We start from the raw sequence: 25,352 nt of genomic DNA on the forward strand, positions 1-25,352 counted from the left end.
AGAAAACTAAGTGCAGAAGTGGTGAGTGGGTTTAGAAAGAGTGGGAAGACTTTGGAATGTGGAAGAATGTGGGCAATTGGTACAAGGTAACTTATACATGCTTACTGATACTATCAAGTCTTTAAAGACGAAAATAAAAAATAATGTGAAGTAGAATTATTTTATATAGATGGAGAGAAAAGGAAATGCAATATAGTTATTTAATGATTGACTGTGATGAGAAAAAATTAGGATTAATTGAAAAAGACACCCAGATTTTGGAGAAACACAACCTAGCTTTACAAATATTAATAAAAAAAAGCCAAAATATTTAAAAATAAGACCGGTCAAATTGTGCTGGAAAATGCCAATAATTATTATAAGAAAGAAAATAACAACTATAATATAAATAATTTATGTCTAAAGAACTGTGTCAAATATAAGGAAAAATAATAAATAAAGCGAAAGAAGAGAGGCAGATAAGCAAAACTGTAAAGATAGGAAATTGGAAATTTATGATAGATGGAGAGATGCGTACATGAAATATGGAAATACATAGATTGAACAAGAGAACAAGAGGAAGCTAGATGGGAGGTATTCAAAGGCAAGAATATGGCCAATGAACATGGAAAAAATGAGGAAAGGAAAATAAATTTAATACGGTAAAAGGGGAAGAGGAGAGAAAACATCATAGAAATATAGGAACAATGTGGAATGAATGGACGTGGAAGACGACAAAAATCAAAAATATGGCGAATGAAAATGGGAAAAATGAGGAAAAGAAAATAAATTCACAAAGGTAAAAGGGGAAGAAGAGAGATGTCACATCTTGGAAAGATGCGTAAAGTGTGGAAGATGGAAACGTGGAATATACGAGGACTGGCAAGTAAAGGACTTGAGGAACAATTTCAACAAATAAACTTAGATACGCTAGCGACAACCGAAACACAAAGAAGTGATGCGATATATATAAAATAAGAAATGGATATATGTTTTTATTTATAGTGGAATTGGAAAAAGCAGGGAATCGGTAGGAGTATAAGAAATAAAAAGCTGTATTAGAAAGAAATATTAGAACAGCAAATATGAGAAATAAAAATCAAACAAAAAGTACACACCTATACTACTTAGTAGTACAAAAGGTGTTTTTGATTATGGTTAAAATATTTTTGATTATACATAAATAAATAAGACCGAAATATGTTTTTTATTACAATAAAATTTAAATATTTCGACACGCAGGCTCTTTTTCAAGTTAATTACTACTCCATGCGGATTCTTCCGTCGTTTTCTATTCGCGTATGCATCTTCGCCTTCGAATCCTTTGAAATCGAATAATATCGCTTGCAAATGTTAGAATTATTCGGTAATTTGTATTTATACTGTGTGCTACGCCTCTTAAACTATCAAGTTTAACGAAATAATTTTTTCGAGATAACGATAAAACGACACTATTTTCTCTATTCTATTTATAAAACTTGTTTATCGGTTTGTTACATGGTTTGTTATATATCTTCGATTAATGTGTGATGATTTATGTACCTGCCCGTGAATGTAAAGTATGTATACATATAAATTAGATCATCAATATTCTTCTTAGTACTTTTTATCACACTACTTTTGATTTTGTTGGAGTTCTCTTTCCTATTATTTTTGAAGAAGTAGCAAATTGGACTTTATATATATATTTCTTTGTGACGGCTTCGAATGAGTACGAATTAGCTTCATCAAAAAAATATTAAGTTTCCTTTAATACTGACATGATTATTATAAAAGCATTAGGTTTCCAACACTAGCTCGGTTGTGTTCGGCACTGACCGTTGATTTTCGGCCCTAACCAACCCGGTGATTTTCAGACAATTTTCGCCACTGTGAAAAAAAAAGAGGTATGTGTTCGACCATCCTCCCGTCCACAATCCCATCAGTCCTGCCGTCATGCGCGTCCGCATCATTTCGCGAAATGGACTCGGTTTGCGGTCGTCATTCGGCGTTATAATTATTTAGTTATAAAAGTAATTATTCGGCGATTTGTATCTAAACGGTGTGCTACGCTGGTTAAATTGGCTGCTAATTGTAAGAAAAGATTCATTGCCGGAATTTAAAAAAAGACAGAAAAAGCGCTATGGCACTGATCTAGGTAAGTTGTACTTGTGATCCGTTCTATTTATAAAGTTTGTTATTGTTTTTGTGTTACACAATGATGGTATAATACCCGTTCGATTGATGTGATGATTGACGTATCTGACCGTGAACGTGCAAATAATTTTTGATGAACACTTTGACTATCGACATTTTTGTTTGTCCTCTATAGGCTATTTTAAAATTAGCTGTAACGTTTTTATTTATGAATAATTATTTTATTTTAATATCGGTTATACCAATTATATCAAGTCATAGTAGGATTTTTCATTTTCCGATACTAAATTATTCAATATTTGTTGATCTGAAACTACAAATGCGAATAATAAGATTCGTAATCCTTACTTGTTTAATTTTAAATACGCAATACTTGATTTTTTTAGATTCACATTGTTTAATAATAATTAACATTTTCATACTAAACCTAAACTAATTAACTTTGCTATATACTTATACGTTTAACCTAATGTAATTACTAAAACCTTTTATCATTAAAACAATCTTTTATCATATAAACAATCTTCAAATACATGTTATTATTGAATTTTAAACGTTTTGTTTTAAGGATATATTTATATTAAAACTTATTTCAGTGATTATCAAATTCTAATTAAAACTTATTAAATTAATATCAAGTTAAAACAATAAAATATAAAACGGTTATTACTGTAAACAGTTTTCTGTTATTTAAAGAACCTTTCCAAATATCATCAATAGTCTTTTGCATAATTTGAACCGAGTATAATATTCACCTAGACTAATTATTACACAGTCGTCATACAAGTTAATGCGTACCATAATAATAAAATAACGACTCTTCAAAATATTATAGTGTAATAGATCTTTTCATCATTTAAAAGTAATTTTTATACATAATTGTAATATATACATTATTCTAGTGTAAAAATATTTTGTTATTTATATTGTTATATATTGCTTCTAAGTATATTTTTTTGCCAAATATGAAATATAAAAAGTTAAAATATAAAATTAAAACAATAACGATAGAAATAAATTTTACGGAAAATAAATTAAATATATATAATATAATAAACTGATTCATCATAAAATAAAAATAATATTATTTTTTATCTATAAATTAATTATTAAAAATATATATGTATGATGTAGTGATTAGATATTATTTAAGATATGGCAAACAGTCAATCTAACAATGGTTAATCGAATAACAGGTTATAACACAATATATCTAATAACGTTCAAAGTGAATAGACCATGAAATTTTTGGCCTATGATGAAGTTACTGTTGGGAATCCAAATGGTTTTTACTTTGATTTTTGCGTGATATTTTTCACGGGAATTTAATATTCCACAGATGACAACTATTATATTTTTGTATTGTTTGAATATCAACTTATGTTAAATTATGTTAAATATTAATAAATTTATTATCATATAGATTATGATGTATTCTATGTTACAAACAACCGGACAAAATGGACATGGACAAAATGGCAAATAACTATATATAGAAATTATTAAATTTTCAATATAATCAAGCTTGATAGTTTTTATAACGTTGGATTTTAGATATGTTTTGTTGTTGGATATTATTATGGATCAAAAATAACTGTTTGCAATCAGAAAATAAATGTTATTTAAATGAATGTATCGTCTATTGCCGAGATGTTCCAATATTCGCATTGTGCATCTCTTTATTTGAGTGAAAGTCTTCTTGATTACATCTTCATTTTACATTAGATATGCTTAGTACAATACTTCTGTACAATTTAATTTAATACTATTGTTCTGATGTACTTCCAGTAATACACAAATAAAACATCGTACGTACGTAATTTATATTCAGTTAAGAAATGTAGATAATTAAAACGACGTTGTATGTGATAAATTTATTAAATTTGGCATTAATATTGATATATTAACATAAATACAGTTTTTACATCCTCTTTCGCACTTCAAATCAAGTATTGGTGATGAAAATTGGACAAAAAGTCCGTGTTGTCTAGGAACCAAAGAAAGATACAGTCAGAAAGAGGAAACATGTGTTAATATAATATAGTTTTATTATTACTTCCTGTTTTATTATGTTAGATGTACATTTTTTATATTGACGACACTATTTTAAACTCCAATTAATGTTTTAATCAAACCTAATAAAAATATCTTTTTAGTATAATTTATAGGAATCACTATAATTAATTTATGTTAGTCGGTTGTAATTGACATAATTTCATTATAAATAATAATTCAAAATCGAACAATGTTATTCTATATATGCTATTAATCGAATAACTGATGATAAAAATTAATGGGTAAAAGATAAATACTTCCAATATATTATATTCGAAATTAGTTAATTTAGCAATTTATATATTTTGATATGCCTATTTTCATCCAATTAATTGTTACAATGGAAAATGTACTTACAGATTATATTATTTTTCATATTATAATTGGTACTTCACATAGTCGGTCTTTCCCATTGAAAAATTGAGAGTGATATTTCTTTTTCAAGCGTAGGTTTCGAATAGCAAGAATAAAAATAACGCTTCGCCTAAATAATTGTTGTTAGTTTTGTTGGTACAATATTTCGTCATTGTAATGTCACAAAAACATACATTTGTATTTTCTTCTATTCAAAACGCCTAATCGCAATTTATGGGTTAAGAGGTACCTCACATCAATTGTTTACATCAATCAATCTTTCTTGAAATTAATTCTTTTCCCCACTACCTTTACCCATTATTCCAGCATCGTTTGAATTTGATGTCGAAACTTTTTATATGTATCTAAATATTCACAGATGATTTCACATGTTCTGAATCGGTAAATAACATATTCGATCGTTGTTAATTGAAATTAGCAATCGATGGAAGTACTAATTACATGTATTATAACTTTGATCAAAACAAGTGATTGGAAATAGGCAATGATGATGATAGCATATACTTTTCTATTAATGCTCAGCTTTATCTCATGAGTGCCATGGATGACAATTTTTCATGGCAGTTTCGTTCGATAGGAGCTGCCACGGATTTTTTGTATATACTGATTTTCAAATTTTTTTATTTCATATGATATTAATAAATTATATATATTTTTTATATTATTCATTTGTCACCACGGCATTTGTAACAAAGTATGCAGCTCCTGTATTATTATCGATGAAATATATTATTTGAAGGTTGAACATTTGTCTTTGAGTTCCAATATCTAAAAAGGGAAAAATATTTTATTTGAAAGGATGATTTATTCTACGTAATAGAAGTAGTAAAGCTTTTGCTTGATATAAACGGTTACAGATAACGGTTTTCTTTTGTTAAATTAGTTTTAATGTTTTCCTAAATATAATACGTAAATATTGAATCTTTGTGTCAGTTTGTTTTCGGTTAATGGAGAGGAAGCAAATAATGATGTTTCTGTTCAATTAACTGTTTATAAAAATAAAACGCCTGAAAATGTATATATACATTGTAGTAGATACATATATTGTGAAAAATATGTGATTTTTTTTAGATATTTTCTTATTATCTTTATAAAAGATGATTTTTATTGGCGAGATTTTTTATACAGTATAAAATTTAAACCAATTTTATCGTGCAGTATAAATATAGCTTTATATCTAAAAACTGTAAGACAGTTATTTAATTATAATCTACCATATCTAGAGCGTTTTATTTATGATTTAAACCGTTTTTTTTCGTGAAATTTATTGTTGTAGAGAAAGAAACCTGTTTTGATCCTTATTTTGTTCATGGTATTCATCATGTAGGTGTGGAGCGTATCTAAGTAAAATTTTAAGAACGGAAGTTTAATGCTACACTATAATAGTAGTATAGTTCAAGGTCTAGATTGTATCCTGGTTACTGACTTGCGTTCGACTTCTTGGAAAGTTCTTTCCTTTATGAATGACAAACAGGATAATTATTACCCGTATTTTTTTGGGTTAGTTTTGGATCGAAAGCTGAGTAAGAGTGATAATTGACTGAGGCCTTGAGAAAGCTCTTGGGAAAGTATCGAGCCCGGTAGTTTTAATTGACCGATATTATTTGTTTGTTCTGTAAAAACAATTATCTCACAAACCACATTTGCTTAAGCCGGTGACATTTCAAGTGGGAATCCATTGGTTTATAATAAAACCATTTTGCTTTATATATTCATCATTTCCGATGTAATTTGCTTCTCTTATCGTATTTGAAGTCAACATTAATTATACCTTTATTGTTAGTTTAAAAATAAAATACATTTACGATTTGTAACTGAAACACCATATCTCTCATATCTTTGGTAATAATAAAATGTTTATATTATGTTAATTATAAATGTTTTATTGTTGATGGGAGACTCGTTTTCATTTTTTAAATTAACATATTTCACAATTGTTCTTTGGATTTTTATTAACTTGTAATTTACATTGATAATGGGACAATGCGTATTGACCAGTGCACCAGTGCTAGTACCGTGTGCTTTCGGTAAATCAACCATATGTGCTAAATACATGTTTAAAACAATTTATTGCAGATTTAGTTTAGTGCGAAAAATCCGAAATTCTAAATAATATTTTTGTTTTAAAAATATAACAATATCATGATTGATTAAGAAACACTTCAGAAAAATTACAGTGCATAACTTCTACTAATACATGATAATCATTTAGGCCCATTTTTATTTTTATTTATTTATTGATTCAAGTAATTATGTATTGTTGTTATTGAACCAATTAAAATGTAGTGAAAAGAGTTTGCTATAGGGGATGACGCTATATATTATATTTTGTACTCTATCAAAGTCCACTGAAATAAAACAGTTTTTTTAAATTGTTTTTTATGGTACAGCTTAACTAGAAAACTCTTATGTATCATAGTTAAGACTATTATTTGTTTTGATTTTACTTACATCAAATTTTGTTCTTCTTATTTGATGATTTAATAGGATCTTTTAAATTGAGAAGATGATAAGTCTACTTGAGTGTCATTAAAAAAAAGGGAAATTTGTTACCTACTGTGGTTTTATTGGATATAATAAAACCCAATTTATATTATTAGTGGTCTTAAAAGTTACAACCTACATTAGTAAGGGATTAATTATTAAACTAACGGTTTTTATAGGTGGTTTTCCCAGTTGTTATTCAAATAACTGTTTGTCCAAATTGTAACTACATTATGTTATTATTCATTTTATATTTCAACAGTCCTGTCAAGAACTTCGAACTTCGAAGCAAAAGTCTATATTCCTATAATAATTTATTAAATAAGTTATGCCTTAATATAACACAATTGATAGGAGAGTTGGTGGTTTTCCCTATTTTAACATCGAATTGACAAAGGGTTTTAGCTTTTACCTGCTCATTTCTAAAAATAGCCATGGGATTTTACGATTTTTAAGTTCAGGTTTAAAATGTCTTATGCAAATCTATCTATTTTGCCTTGTCGATATTGGGCCTATTAGATTCTAAATTCATAGAGATTTTTGAGATAGATCTCATTAATCAGATAATGTTATCATTTAACACCGGTAAATAGGTAAATGGATTTTCCTTTGCTGTGTATTAATAAAATAATCTAAGTATTTAACATCAAGGAGAATAACGATATGTTGTATATATCGTAGAGAAAACACAACAGTATGTTATGAATCTAGCCATTTTTGATGTAAATTAGAAGAATCATGAATGTCGCAAGATCTATATATTGATATATATTAGTATCTATTGGCATACAATAATATGTTTATAACTTTATTTTATATATGCATAATAAAAATATTAATGGCATTAACCTTTGATAAAGACTGAACTCTATTATTCACTTAAATATTTGTGGTCATTATATATTATGCGTATGAATGCCATTTATAGGTACGTATTCACCGTTCAAACAATGAACGGCTGAAACTGTCCAGTCCGTAACAAAATAATATGATTGAAGTGATTCATGAAGAAGTGTATTACAGAAAATTTATTTAGAAAATACTAAATTTAAATTAGGAAAACATTTTGGATATATTTAATCAAAATATTAGGTTCTACCATTTTAAGAAATGTTTGAAAAAGAAAAACATTTTTGAGAAAAACTAATATATAGAGCAATATATATTATCAAAAAATGATTATCAATTTTCTCTTTTTTTTTAATAATATAGAGATATTGTGTTGAAAGAACGATGCTTTTCAGCATTTCGAAACCGTGCGCCAACAAAGCCTTGATCTGAGCAAGTGATGATAATAAGGCGCTATGTCTAGCGCTATGTTCGTTAAATGCAATATAAATATACTGCTTCGGTGCCGATAGTTCTCCTGGATGAACCCATGATTTTTGCGTTTGGAAGTATCTTAGTAGATCTATTTTCCATCGTTAGTTATAATACACCGCAAAAAACTCATCCTCTTTTTCCTAGCAAGCAATGAAACCACGATCAGAATATTTCCTATCAGAAACAATTGATTTGAAAGTTTATCTGCCTGAAAGTCAAACAACAAAAGCAATGCATGTCCAAATTTTAATTTGCATATACAAAAGGTAATGATTAGCATTGTGTAAAGAAATGCCAAAACCTTCGAATTTCATTGTTAGGTTAGGGTGTTTAATAGTTGATCACACAAATACTCCGATTTAGTTAACTAGAGTACGTTTGGTTGATGGTTTGGTTGATTGATGGTTGAACAAAAAAAAACACACTACTATATAATTAATTATAATTATATAATTGATATAATACAATATATATATATATATATATATATATATATATATATATATATATATATATATATATATTATTAACAATTTCTTAGCAAATAATAAACTATACGTGATGTATAATTAGTGTCAATTAACGATTATTAAAGAGACAAAGAACACATAATATTTAAATGATTGTTTAATATTATAATAGTATCGGTTAGAACGATAGTTAAATATTGATGAAATTTAAAGTTTCAGTAGGACTTTTGTTCATATATAAAGAACCAGACAATATATTTTGTAGAGTGTTTAAACCAACTGATCTTCCTTGAGTTTGAGTTTGTGTAGTAATAGTGAAATTGCTACTTCATAATAAAGTCAGGTGACTAAAGTGATCATTGCGTTGAGTGGTAACGGACGCTCTTTGAACTTGTGTAGCATTGTCGTCCAATAATTAATAAAAGTAAATAGTAGTAATTAAAGTGATCAGTCGTGATATGAAATGTTATTACAGGTGTGCAGTGTAAATAATTTTAATAACAAAAGTTTAAGTTCGTATCAGTATAAATTCATATTTATAGTCGTTATTGATGCAATATCAGGTACATACTTTTTAGGCTTAATAAACATTTCTATAACGCAAAATAATATTTTTTGACATTAAAATAATTCAAATGCGACCAACTTCCTATTAAGTAGTTCCCTACTTCAATTCTAATTGCACCCAGTATCCTTGATTCTGACACCTTTAACACACTGAGTGCATTTAAAGGTTCACTGTAAGCTTTCATCAGCAATTTTTTGTTATATTGGTTCTTAATTTGACATAGATAAAAAGTAAAATTTATACTTTAATATACAATTTCATAAAATTGAGGCTTAATACCAAATTTGACGGCAGGTAGTTACTTATAACAGGTCAGTTGAAAAGTCACCGGCCTACCATAGTAAAATACATTTTTTTTGGAAAAATTAGGTTTTTTTATTCAACATAATTCCCTTCAAGGGTGATACACTGATTATAGCGACCCTCCAACTTTTCGACACAATTTTTGTAGTATAATTTGTCCTTTGTTTCAAAATAGGCCTCAGTTTCGGCGATCACCTCTTCATTCGACGAAAATTTCTTCCCAGCGATCATTCTCTTGAGATTTAAGGACAGCAAATAGTCGCTGAGTGCCAGATCTGGAGAATACATTGGATGAGGAAGCAATTCGAAGCTCAAGTCTTGGCGAAGCAGCGCTTTCTTTTTCTTCAAATGCGGCCGTTTTTCGGCGATTTCGTTCTTCAAACGGTCCAATAACGCTATGAAATAATCGCTGTTGACGATCCTTCCTTTTTCAAGGTAGTCAATGAAAATTATTCCATGCGTATCCCAAAATACAGACGGCATAATCTTGACGGCCGACTGTGGATTTTCTCACGCTTTGGAGCGGATTCATTGTGCAGTCCACTCGGATGACTGTCGATTGGACTTCGGAGTGAAATGATGGAGCCATGTTTCATTCGTTGTCACATATCGATGCAAAAACTCTGGTTTATTACGCTTGATCATCTTCAAATACTACTCCGAATCATCAACTCGTCGTTGTTTTTCTCAAAAGTGAGCTTGCACAGCTCGTACTTTGCACAGAGCTTTCTAATACCCAAATATTCGTGAATGATATGATGTACACGTTCAGTTGATATCTTCAGAGTATTTGGTATTTTATTCAATTTCAACTACCGTAATTCAAAATCATTTTGTTGAATTTTTAAATGCGTTCGACGGTAACAACCTCTTTTGCGCGTCCACTGCGTTCACCGTCTTCGGTGCTCATTTCACCAAGTCTAAACTTAGCATACCAATCCTTGATGGTTGATTTACCTGGGGCAGTGTCGTCATCAAGCCAAGTTTTTGATTCAACTGTATTTTTTCCTTCAAAAAAAAATTTTATCAACACGCGAAATTCCTTTTAATCCATTTTTTCACACTAACAAAAGTTGCTACACTCAAAATGCTGTAATGCACAAACTAATGATGCCGGCACTGTGTTTGACACCGACAGCTGTCCAATTTATACATGCATCTTTTGAGGGTTAGGGCTAACTAAAAAACACATGGACTTAATTCTAGTAGCGCCATTTGTGTATCAGGCCGGGGACTTTTTAATTGACCTGTTAGTATTCGTAGTTATATATATACATATATATATATATATATATATATATATATATATATATATATATATATAAAAATATATAAATTATCGTATTGTTCTACGTAATATCTCTTAACTTCATCACATTTAGCTTAACGTTTTTTCAATATTGGTATTCCTTCCCAGAAATGAGAGCCTGGAAGGATGTAAATTTCTTGAAGTTTGGGAACAAAAGATAAGAAGAAAAGAAATAAGTCAAAAGAATAGGGGAGATGATCGATCAAATTCTATCCCAATTTCTGCAGATTTCTTATAGGAAACGCACCTTTAACACTGAGGTTGAGGTTGCTGCGAAAATATTCAATATTGTATCTATCCTGTGCAAAGTTATTGCATCCCCAATTTTTCACCCTTTATTTCGTTATCCCCGATGCTCCTCAGGCTTTGGGAAGGCTCAACCTTCACTCTCAGGTTTACCTTCAGTTGCTTATTGTCGACACATGTATTTTTTATGATATCCAGTGTGGTTGCGGTATTTGACAGTCCTTCACATTGGTTATTATCGAAGGACGTACGATTACATTTAAACTTAGCTGCCCTATTTTTAACAATTGACATTGAGGGGTTCCGGTAAAGTTTTATCCACTTAGTATAAATTTCTTTAGTGGATAATATTATTACCGCACGATATACAAATGTATCCGTTTTAAATACAACGGAAGCCATTTATTGAAAACATGGGTGTAATCAAACTGTTTTTCGAACTAGTGACAATGATGAGATTATTGGAATTTTTGCTATTTGGAATGTTACCTTTGCGTCTGGCTGAACACCTTTTACTTTACCCTCGAAAACTTACCCTCGAAGACTTGCCGAAATTCTGAAAAATCGAATTAATAAAACTTTACGAGAGATAGGTATACATACTTCAAATATTTAATATAATTCAAGGTTCAAAAGGAATGATCAATTTCTTAAGCTCTTGATTTATAGTAATTTATTCTTCAGTATTAAGTAAGAAATCATTCCAAAGTGTTGTAAATACAAGAATTATGCGTACATTGGTTGTAATAAGACAGATGGTCGTTGAAGAATATTAATACTAGCCTTAATGACGTTAGAGACAATAACTTGTTCATTTAATTAATTACACAAATTTTGTAAAACTAGTAATAGTTCCGGCTATATTGTAGATTACATTGAACTTTACCCTTAGTAGTTATTTTAAGACGAAAAATATTTTATACAGGCAGTCAGAAATTAAACTCGATTTTTTTAAAAATTCTTGTACCATGCAAGCCATTTATCGCTCATGGATTTAAAATGTAACACAAAAAATAATGTCGTGTATTCAATATTTAAGTTTCCACACTGATTTAAGTAACTGGGTTGGGTTCAAGATTGGGCGTCCATATAAATTTTAATTCAGTATCTGCGTCAACGACCACACTGGTATTAATGCATTTGCAGTTTAACCTTCTTTTGAGAATATAATTTTATTAAGCTATTGTGATGTACTACCCTAACATTGTAAGTAACAAAATGTTTGGTTGCTGGGCAGGTAATTATCATTTGGTTTGTTATTTATCTATGTTTAAGCTGATCTGGCGAACTTTGTAACGCCTTACCGTCAAATAATGTCGTGTTACATTTTTGTTAAATTTAATTTAGGATTTGTTGAATAGTTAATTCATTTTTTATGAAAATAAATATTAATAGAAGTTCAAAAATCAAGTATTTCAATGATGCAAGACTTTAGCTTTATTGAATTATATATTTTTCTGTATATGTTGCAATTGGGTTGATTCTCTTTTGTGAAGTATCTTGTGATATACGTCTTTTTTTTCTTTTGTTATCATTAGTCGCAAGAACAAATAAAGTGGATAGTTTGCCGACACGCCAACATGTCACGTAAAATTGAAATCATGAGAATGTCATGTGTTTTCTAGATGCAGGCAAGATTGAAGGGTTGATCTAATGCTTCGTTAATAGTCATGGCGAATGCAAAACCAATTGGAAATTGAACTCGTTAAAACTCAAAGGGCATATTTGTTGGAATTATCGAAATCCTCGGAATGAGAACTTCTTCATCTTTCAATTTACCTTTGAGTATCGTCGCGTGAATCACATTAATCGTCAATTTTCTTATCACCAAATGCGTAGTTTAATTGGTTTATATTTCGAAGCATGGTACTGAGTTAATTTTCAGTAGTAAAAGTCAGTAGTAAGTATGCAGGGTTCCATTAATTTGATTTTGAATTACCACGTATAATTTATAAACATCTTTGTTCTTAGTCGCCAAAATTACCGCTTACTCAGCAATTTTTTGTGTTTAGCAATAATGTTTGCTAATACTTTGTTGTTGATGTTGATTATTTCAATCCACTCGATTCGTCGACAGGAACATGACCATTTTCTATAGTCGCTAATTACTTGGAGAAATCTTCAGCAGGTGAATCGATCGAACGCTATGAATTAATTCCAACCATGCTCATTTAATTTGTTACCTTTAAGAATTATCTCTCTATATTTTACAGTTAAGGCTTTTTTATTTCATTTGTATTATTGTTATATATTTTTTATATTATATATCTTTATTGCTATATTTGTTATTGCTATATTTTAGCATACATAATTTAAAATAAAAATAATATTTCTCCTACTATGTTTGAATGTTAACTGAATTCACTTTCATTCGGTGTATTCAGAATCACAAATGTTCACTATCTATTAATTATTGAACAAAATAAATCATAAGAATAAATTATTTCTATTACTGTTTACTTTTCTAAACTTAATCCTTGGGTTCCAAAATTATTCTCAATTATTAATTCATCCGTGTGTATTGTTTGCTCCTTTCGATTTGTAAATAAATCCATAATATTATTCAAAAAGAAATACAAGTTAAATATTTCAGTCGAAAGAATCATTAGAAACTTGTTATCGTAAAAGCAAACACGCAGATTTTTTTCGTGACCTTTTTATCAGAAATTATGCGGAAATAGGCTGGGCCATATTGAGCCAATAAATATTAAAAACTTTCCTGCCTACTAGATTATTTCCATATTTAACAAATATTTTTACAAACGAATTTAACAATAAAGTAATTTAAATATAAATGTTTATTAGTTATACATATTCATTAATCAATAATAGAATTAATTATGTAAATAATTAGGAAGAATTTTTATATTGCGTTTCATGAAAATATTATCAATAACAAAAACCAACGAAAAATTTAAATGTAAGATATTTTCATACAGTAAAATTATCAAATAAAACTTAAGGAATAAATATAACTATATTTTTAGTAACCTTTCCTATTGTTGTACCGCCTATCTCTTAGACACGGAAATGAATGGTTTCATACCGATCTTAAGCGGGCCAAATATTTCTAAGTTATAACCCGGATTGTATTAAATTAACTGACACATGGTCATTGCCGTATCATTAAGAAAGCGTTTTATTTGCCTTTTTGCGTCATGGCAAATTGCGACGTCATTGTATGACGTCAAATAAAACTGGAAGGAAAAATGTACAAAGAGAAAGGAAACATAACAGGTACTATATCCTATGTTTTTATGTTGTCTAATAATAATTATAGTTTTTATTTGAAAATGCTATTTACTATTTACATGAGCTTCGAACAACGGTTCTCGTTATTAAGTTTATTGAATGTCAAGACGCCAATTTAGAAGAAAGAACCATCCTAGAAGACATCCAGCCTGATTTTCGGACGTTACTCTTGCATGCACAGTTACTTAATTCAAAATCACATTTTTAATATTTGAACTAAACAGAAAAGCCCTCCAATACAATGAGATATGAATTCGAATCATGATGAATTATATAATTATCCATAGTGGTGGTCAAGCTACAATTGTTGAAAACAGAAAAAACTTGATTACCATGCTAACAACATTTGATTTTGGTTGTTTAGCATTAGGTGCTTACAAATATTTTAATCATATTTTCACTTTACAGGGTTTAATACAATTTAAACTTTGGTACAATACATATTAATCAAAATATTTTCCATCATTTTCTACAACCTTTTCTTATATTTCTTACATTTCGTGTTGAAACAACGATGGTGGTTTGGTAGCGATCAAATCATTGATCCATTTTCCTACTTCTTAAGCTATTATTAAGAAGTAGTAATTTATTCATCTGAAGAACTAATAGTTAATTTGTTGAACTGATGTCCCTAGACATTTTCAGTAATAGTTTAATTAAATTTTAACAGCTTGTAAATCATTTTGCTGATCCCACCAGAGCAAGATTTTATAGTTATATATGAGTATTACGTATGGTGTCGATATGGATAGGTCTCCTGGGCTAACCTATGGATTTTTTCGTTTGATATTTTCATTGCCAGTTCTTTTTTTATAAAACCCAATAGTCAATTTCTGTGCTAGCCAGTTACCTTCCATTTGGATCATTTTCATCAGATGTAAATATTTGGAAACATTTGATTCTTCTCGATTGCTAGGTTGTCTGAATTTTTTTTTTGGAAATTGAACTGGGTTTTCATTTAATAAGTTTTTCAGTTTGTTGTCTTTTTTTGGCGCTCCAGTCTGTTTTTGTTATTAATATAAAAATCACCATTTTAAATAGTTTATATCAAAATCGAGAACTGGGATATGACTGTGCAGCATCACTATATGTTTCAAAAAGTCAATGATGGAATTCGGCAGCGGATTTCTTCTTCTCCACTTAGACCAATACAAATTTCAAATACAACAACCTTTTTACATTGATTTGAAAATATCAAGTTTAACGTTATTTGTTCTTGACTGATAATTAATTTTGTTTTAGAAGTTATTTTGGGAATAAGGTTTACTAATCATATTATCTTAAATTGTTGCATCATCATATCTAAAATTTATGTTAATTTTAACTTACTTTAATATTTACATTTATTATATGTTAACATTGAAAAATATGTCTGTTTATTTCTAAATATCGAAACATTCTTTACGATTCTTTGATTTTTAAAACTTAGTCATATGTTTCAAAAGTTGCCAAAGAAACTTTTGAGTTGCTCAATGGAATTACTTTCCCCATCCACCGTATTTTATCATTATCAATCCGTAGTTGGTGTTTAAGGGAGTGGCTACTTCTCAACCAATGTGCTGCTGTTCGTGCCCTAGGTTTCCAAATCTCGGCAGTATTAATGATCAGTCGCAACCAGTCTGGCCTCGGACAATGTGTCCTATTTCTCTTATGATCTTAGTCATTACGATGTTGTTTGTTTAGCTGCTTGCTGCATTTTTTATTCAAAGGCTGATTTCATCAGAGGAGTCTGTGAGGAATTCGTTCGCCTTTCATTCGACAAATATGTAAAAACCATTGCAATTGTGTCTCTGGATGTGTTCCTCGACTATGCTCTGATCGTCGCATTTTAATCGAATGAATTTGTAGAAGCTAGAAGAGTTTGGTAAAATAAGTACTTGTAATAATTCCCCTATTCACAAACGCAACTTATTAAATAAGCAAAAGGCTGGAGCCTGGCCGATTCGGCTTATTAATTGAGCAACTATTGCCATTTTATTCTCCTGTATTACCAATCCCAGGTACTTGAACTTGCTTTGATTGGATGCCGTTATGATTTACAATGCTGACGATCTCTCAGTTGTCAATACTTTAAACTTTTTCTCAATCCACATATTTCTGCCATGTCAACTATATCACCACCCCATTTATCAAGTCTACCTATTTGTTTCCATTAGCTGGAAATATTTCTTAAAAGAGTTAGGCATCTCATTAGCACATATAAGCAATATGTTAGCTAAAGATTTGGGTATCAGAGAGCTTTGTGTTTAAGAGGTCTTAGTCACTAATGATTGTACAATATCACATTCAACTGCGATTTTCTTAGCAGCATTTTAAATAGGATTTTGTGGCAAAAACTAGCTTGCACAGATTATTGCTGCAGCTTTTTTTTAGCTAAAGAGCAATTTTGCATAAAGTTATATATGTTGAGTTGATATAACGTTTGTTTTGATACTCATACATTTCAGTTACATAAGGTCTAACTATTAGACGTAGAAATTAGTTTTAAAGTTTTTTTTTAATTTGAGGCTTTATTGTGAAAAATCGAAACAATATATTTTATTCAAAGTATTGTCAATCGATAGCCGCTACATTTTCTCATCTTTCAGGCAGTTTACGGATTCAATCTCGATTCCATCATGTATCTTTTGTGGTTACCCACGAATCGACGTATTTCTTAGCATCTTATAAGAAGTTAAGTGTTGCTTAGAAAGGTAACAACTCATATGTTGGAAAAAGTAGTAAGCAGAAGGAGCAAGGCTTGGAGAATACGGCGGGTGCGATAACACTTCCCATTTTAATGTTTTCACCGGTTTTGCAATATGTGGTTGAGCGTTGTTATGCTGAAGAATAACATTATTGTGTCTTTGCTCGTATTTTTTATCATCACTAACAATACGATGCAAAAACTTTTTCGATTTTGCCGTTAAAACAGCTTTTCAATGTCTCTTGTTAATTTACACCATTGATCATTTCCATATTCTTCAAGCGATTTTTATTGCAATTGATTATTCCTGGTGCTGTTAATCAATTCTGTATATTCTTCTTCCGTTTTGCACAGATGGTCATCAAGTATTGCCTTCAAACCCTCGTCTTCAAATTTGTTTAGCTGTCCAAAATGCTCTCTGTCTTCGGTAACAAAATCACCACGTTCAAAGTGTGTGAACCGGTCCCTCCATTCACCGGAACCATTCACAAACAATTCTCATGTTAAGATCGGTGGAGTATGGTTGCCATAAGTCTTATATAGCACTCGATGACCTTCAGCTCCCTTTTCTTCAAATTTAAGTAAAGAAGTAAAATTGCTGGCAAATGCGATTAACTCGGGGCATGTACAGACAATTTGTAATGCACTGAAAAAAATTGTTCACACTTCGACGAAATAATACATACCGAAACGTGAAGCCTGTCATGTCAATGAGGCTTTAACATGAGGTTGGTTACGAATATTATACGCAGTATTTTCGTACATGAACATAAGTTTCAGTCAATCATGTATAATATTCTGACTGCTGGAAAATCAGATTCGACTTTAATCGTAGTGTACGTTATTCGTCAAACTTAATACGTGTTGTGATTAATAATGTTACATGTGCTCGTTGTTATCTGCATCAGATGTCTTATTATAATTGAACATTCTAAGAATTTTTTTTTGTTATAAATACCAAGAATATTAATTAATATGTAATTTATTTTTACATTAGCATAAAAATATTAAACATTAAAAAATAAAACAAAATATAATAAACAATAACCATCTACTCTATAATAATTTATGTTGTATAAAATGATAATCAGTACCCAGAAAATCAAATCTTTGGTATTAAAATTAATTATTTTATAAATTGATGTATTATTTTAAATGTCAACATGTTATACAGTGTAAAAAATTACTCATCATTTTTGAAAAATATTAGGATTTAAAAGTATTTTTATATTTTTCTTTCCTTTAAATATGTAAATTATAGTGTTGTAATAAATTTTTTCATTGGATAAGGTTTAAATTTTTTTATGAATTAATGTTATATTAATGACACTGCCATTTTTATACAACACAAACACTCAGATTTTTTTGCTTTGTGTATTCTTGTCATCATGTCAAGTTTATTATCATATTGACAAATATATCGCTTCAAGGCTTATAGTGTTCTTCAAAGCAAACAAAATTGTTCCCCTTATTTGACTTGAACTTAAATTATTTGGACTCAGGTTAATATTAAATTTTCGAAGTTCCCAACAATACTTTTTTAATAATCATCGATGACTGGTGTGATTTTTTAAATTAATATATGCATCGTTAAATCAGTATAGGAATAATAAAATTGTCGAGTATATATATATATATATATATATATATATATATATATATATATATATATATATATATATATATATATTTTAATTTAACTTTTATAAATTAACTGAATCAGTTTTTAAATAATTCCATCTTTCTTCAGATGTATGTTATAAACATAAATAAAGAAGAATAAATGAAGTAATTCATGGTGTATATGAAAACAGTGAATATATGAGTAAAACTTGAAATTGATATTTGATATTAGCATGTATATTAAAACAATTTGCTAATTTATTTTTTACTATTTAAAAGTGTATATTAAAGGAATGTATTTACAATATTTAAATGAACTTAGATCTGCATAATAGGTCATCTTTCAAACCTTAGATCTACAAAGTTATTTACTTTAATCAAAATAACTGATACAAGGATCAAAGAATAAAATGTCATATAGTTACATATGCCATTTAATATTTATCAATGATTTAAAAAGTTTACAAAATTACTGTTAATCATTCACAATTTCTTCTATGTGTCCTATGTGTTCTAAATTATGTAGTTTGTTTCATTTTAATGGCTGCATATTTTCATTACTTCATTTATATAATCTTATATTAGTATATGTTGAAAAACAATAAATACACAGGCTAAATATTTAAATAAAAATGAATCATTCTTTCGTTAATCGTTCTAATCTTCGATCTTTAAAACAATAGCTGTAATTTTTTTGTTGTCAGTAGATGTATTTATTTCAAGCTATCATTTTATATATTTTATGTAAATATGGAATCCCACCATTGCAGATAGCTCATCTTTAATTTGCCTTCTATGGCTATCGTTAATCCACTGCCTTCTACGTTGTCTTATGTCTCACGTGCGAACTAATAACTCGCCAACTGAATGAGGAACTAAAAATCTGAAACTACATTCATTTTAATTTTTGATGTAAATTTAACATTGGTAATGTTTTAACATACTCACTTTTTTAACACACTTCGTTTTAAAATCGTTTCAAATTTAAAACATATAGATTTTACATCCGTTTAATATTGCTCTACAGTAATTTCGCTGAACAGCGTTACCAGATTTTGATTTTAAAAATTACCCGTCCGTGGTTAATTTACGTACAACAGAAACAATGAATAATCTACGGTATAAGAGGTACAGCTGGCAGCGTGTCGACCAGGTCCAATAAAAATAGAGCCTAAAAAATGTGTGTATATATTTTGTGTCACTGATTTGTTGCTATTCCTTATTCCTTGATTGGGCGTATTTCGTTTTATTGGAGTTCACTTACTTATTTGTAGTGTATATTAGACAAACATTTTAAGCCTAAAAAAATGTTTATTAAAGTATTTAATTTTAATGATGTATGACGTCTTCCAATACTTAATTTTAAAGGTTTATTGAAAATATCGATTTTTTTAGACAATATATCATTTCTTTCCATATTAATTTTCAGAATTTTGCAATCGAGAACTTCTGAAACTATATGTCAATGTTCAAGTAAACAACATGTTTGTTCGTCTGTAGTTCAAAGGAAAATATTCCAATACTTAATTTTAAAGGTTTATTAAAAATATCGATTTTTTTGGCCGATATATCAATTTATTTGCTTTTCAATATAATGTTGTTAAATATCGATATATTCTTGGATGTTCAAAATGGTGGTGCAAAAAATCGATATATTTAAAAAGAAATATTTGTATTTTTTAATGTCCATTATAAGGAAACTTTTTAAAATATCGACATATCGAAATATATCGAGGCGACTTTCTTTTCCTGTGAAGCCAACTACTTGAGCTTCTTCACTTGCTCTAAATGGATATTGTTGAGACTTACAGTACCAGTTCATCACTTATCAAGAATTTGGTATTTTCTTCGTTAATTCTCAAGACATGGCTCAGCAATGCGATTATATCGTGAAGAATGCTCAATGCTCCAACATTTTTATCAGATAAGTTTGTAGCATCATATTGAACATTTCATTTTAACTATTTTTCACAATATTGCATCTCTTGCTCTGCATGTCCTTAGCGAACACAGGCTCGGAAGTGAAATAGCCTCCAGCGGTCTTACTGCCTTAAGTTTTACCCTAAAATATTTTTGCATTGCTTTTTGAAATCGATGCATTTTCTTTGTTTTAGTTATGTTACCGTCTGTAAACATTCGTCGAATATCCAGGACTGTGTTTTATATTTAGCTGTGATTTTTAGCAACAAGTGTAACAACAAATGAAAAAGGCTAACGCGTAATATTATATTGCGAATATTTTGCTAAATGAAACATTTTTTTTTCGATATTACTTTTCAGAAATTTGCAATCGAGAACTTTTACAACTATATGTCAAAGTTCAAATAAAGATGTTGTTTATCTTTAGTTGAAAGGAAAATATTGCTAGATGAGAATAAAAATAGATAAAGAAAGAAGTGATAATATACAATGAAGTAGCACTAATAATGTGTACAATTTTCAATAATGGTCTTGAGTTTGCCAATTCAAATATAATTCGAACTACTTGTATATTAATTTGAATATAACGAATCGTTATTTTCGAGTCAACAAGGCAAAAGAAAAAAGGAAACTGCCACACAGACTCTACTGATCTCTAATGCAATACGGCATGCAGCGTGTGGAATGTCTCAATGGAATAAAATTATCGATAGCATGTTTATCACAAATAAAAATGTACATATTATTGAGTGACCTTTTCAACAATTTTATTACGTAGTTTGACGTATTACGGAAGTGATAAAGTTCATATTGAAACAATAAACATTCGTCATTACTCTTCCTAAACCTAGGAAACAAAATAGTGAACTTAATTAAATTAATAACGATTAATAGTTTATTATTATTCACTCAGTAGATAAAACATGGTTTTAAAGCATAATTTTTTAATCATAACGTAGAATTTATTAATCTCTGACTTTTTGATTTGCAGTAAAATGGAATAAAGGAATTCAATATCGGAATAAATATTCTAGTATATTTTTATACATTCATAAAATATGGATATATTATTCAAAAGTGACTAATCGAATACGAAAATTTAAAGACGAGTCGCAATAATATGAATATAAAAATATTGAAGATAACATCGAAAAAAAAGTTCAAGGTCAGAATTGATTTAGATCATCGTTTCGAAACTTCTAATTAAAAATATAATGAAGATCAATATATAGACTTTCTTATGCAGTGCATGTAGACAGTTCTTATGAAAAATATAAAAATATTTTATATTATACTAATAATGTAGATCGTATCATTTTTTAATTATTGGAGCTCATTGATGAAATAAAGGGACCAAACAAATTAAATTCAATACTACATTAATGCAAATTAAGTACGTTTTTCTCTGATATCGTTTTTGAAATAAAGTCACAATAAGAAATACACTATTGTTAACCAATAACTAACAAACACTTGAAATGTAGATCTCCCATTCCTTCATAATTAAAGTCCTCGATTTATTTAATTTTGCAATATCTAAATAAAACATAATTTCTCTTTATTAAGAATTTGAAGGTCTAATATTTCTAGGTAATTAAAGATATGCACTGTTAAAGGGAACTTTATATAGTGTGTATCATACGTACTACTAACTAGACTCACACATTAACTGAATAATAGGCTCCCCCATTATGAAATTCTCTCTCAGATCTACTAAACTGGCTCCATGAAGGTATCAAATTGGCTCTGGCTTTTAAGATTTTGGCGACTGCTAATATGAGTAATTGATGTTATGCTAATGAGTTATCGTTGAGTAAAGAGGAAATAATACTTCCATATGAAGTTGGATTTGATGAGACAATTCATGAAAATGTTGTACAAAGAAAAAAAATATGAACACAAAATTATATTTTCTCTACAGTCATCTAGATAGATTTCCTGAGAGTCCTCTATAACTTTATAAAAGAAAAGTTTAAAAAACGTATTTCTCTGAAGTATAATATGGATTTAATTATTTTTCTCATTATCTTTTTCTTTTCTACGAGAAATATTTCTCTCAAATAATATTCTCTCGTACAACTCATACTGCTGTTTAGTATAATATATAAATGAAGATTTTAAAAATATTAGAGCGATCATTTCAAAACCATTTACGGTTTCAATTTCTTTTTCAAAGCCACTCTTCGAAAACAACAAAACTATTGTTAATCAGTATAGAAGGTCCTAATGCGGTCTATAAATTGACCAATTAACAAATTGTTATCGACTGTTAATACCGCAAATATTAATTTCTCATGATAATTAAATTGACAAATATCATTTGGAGCTAAATTAATCTAAAATATTAAACATTAAAAAATAAAATATGATATAATACATAATTTAGATATATGACACAATACATTGACATTACCTTTTTTTATAACTATAATATTAATAGTGACCTTATCTATAATGAATGGATAATGGTTCGCTAACTCTACCTCTGCATTTTCAAAAATTAAATAGCGACAGTGTAGTTTACATTGAGAAAATAATCATAAGTAGAAGAAAACGTAATAGGCAACCGGAACTCTAACTGCTTTTATAGATTCCCAAAACATGAGTGTATTATGAGTCGTATACTATAAATATATTCGTCACTAATGTGTAAAATATCTTATTACATATTATGCGTTATAAATTACCATAATTGTTTAATCATATTTAACATATATAATCATAAATAAGTAATATTACATTAATTACCTAAAACCATATTTTTATTAGCGTGCACTGTTTGATTAATCATTTATAAGTAAATAATAAATTTGTCTGAAATTAAATTAAATTAATTAAATTTTTATTCTGTTATCAAAACAATATTTTTTTATTATTTAATTATTACATTGTTACTAATCGTTTCCGTCAAACCTACAATTTGTCTTTATGATAACTTAAATCTAAGTATATAATTAGGAGGACTTTTATCATATGCACCTCACTACACAACACTACACAATATTAGGTGGTTTAATTCTTTTGAGTCTTTGTCCTGTTCTGGTGGTATGCAAAAGCTGCAATATTTCAGTATTCTCATGAGAATGAAGTCTTTCCTCATGCCCCCTGGCAATTCTCTTGATTTCTTGACTGATTACAGTACAGTATCTGAAGAAAACAATATAATATTGTATAAGTTAGTGCACCAATGAATTACGATTATTTTAATATGTTAATCACTCAATCTAGTTGACACAACATAGACAATAAATTAAATAAATTAATAATAGTCATACCTACAGTATTTATTTTATATGTAACGTAAGTGCCAAGATGTTTTTCTAACCATTCTAGTATCGGGCAGTGTTTATCGCCTATTTTTCAGATCGCTTTCTATGACCCTGATTCATGCCTTCTTCGAAGCTGTTTACTCTATCTTTCACCCAAATGGTGGTATGTAAGGATTTCGTTCACTTTTCAATCGACAGATCAATGTAATCTGCGTCTCTGAATATGTTCATCACTATGTGTTCCTGATTGTCGCATCTTAAACGATTTATAAAACAATCTTATAGAGAAACGAGTCTTAAATATCGCAATTTAAAGGCCTCGATCTTATATATTTCAGACAGTGACGGTATTTAAGTCTCGGAACCATACAGAAAGATTGCCAAGATAAGCGATAAATAGCTCCTGCACTTGCTCTAATTGGATCTCTTTAACATTTACAATAGCAGGCGATCCATCAGTCTGTTTTTAAAACTTTCGCATAATTACATCCACCATGAATAAGCACTGAAGAGACTACATCTCCTTGGGAGACACCGGCTCGGATTTCAAATTAATTTAACAAATCATTTCGCATTTAAAATTAAGAAAATATTAAGATTCCTGAAGAAGCTTAATCATCTTTAGGAGAGCATATTCAGCTACTAAAGCTTCCGAAAGTTAGTACAAGTGAATACAGTTGAAAACAAAGCGACAATATATAAATATATAAATCTTGCTCTTCTTGGTTTGTGTTCTAGCGAGCTTTTGAAGTCTCATTAGTATGATCTTCATAAACACCTTCCTTATAATTCATAGGATTCTTATACCTTGATAGTTCTTACACTGTTTACTGTCGCCTTTTTTCAGTATAGGAATAATTATCGCCTTTTCCATGCTGACGGTACCTTTCGCCAAATCTATTAGCGCATATACATGCTATTAAAAAAATATTTCGCCACCGGCCTTCAATCCATCAAGTTCGGCGTTATTATCTTACCCAACAGGTCAATAGAAAAGTCCCCGGCCTACCATAGTAAAACACATTTTTTGGCAAAATTAGTTTATTTAACCAACATAATTCCTTTCAGGGTGATACACTAATTATAGCGACCCTCCAACCGATCTCCTTTTCCATACCATTTTTGTAGTACGATTTGTCCTTTGCTTCAAAATAGGCCTCACTTTTGGCGATCACCTTTTCATTCGACGAAAATTTCTTCCCAGCGAACATTCTTTTGAGATCTGGAGAATACGGTGGATGAGGAAGCAATTCGAAGCCCAATTCATGGATTTTTGCCATCGTTTTCACTGACTTGTGACACGGTGCATTGTCTTGGTGAAGCAGAACTTTCTTTTTCTTCAAATGCAGCCGTT

The 25,352-nt window shown here is 29.3% G+C and overlaps 1 protein-coding gene across 2 annotated transcripts in view; it reads left to right on the plus strand.

The window, feature by feature from the left end:
- Window positions 1-1,847: 1,847 nt before the first annotated feature.
- LOC143192554 (chymotrypsin-like protease CTRL-1) overlaps window positions 1,848-25,352 on the plus strand; it is a 49,759-nt gene continuing 26,254 nt past the window's right edge. For both annotated transcript variants that reach the window (XM_076397966.1, XM_076397967.1), the window contains exon 1: window positions 1,848-2,116. The gene's annotated coding sequence lies outside the window, so the exon portion shown is untranslated. The remainder of the gene's footprint in view (window positions 2,117-25,352) is intronic.

Source organism: Rhynchophorus ferrugineus, unplaced genomic scaffold, assembly GCF_030347505.1.
Source record: "Rhynchophorus ferrugineus isolate W39M unplaced genomic scaffold, kcgeb_rfMv2 rfM3, whole genome shotgun sequence".
NCBI lineage: Eukaryota > Metazoa > Arthropoda > Insecta > Coleoptera > Curculionidae > Rhynchophorus > Rhynchophorus ferrugineus.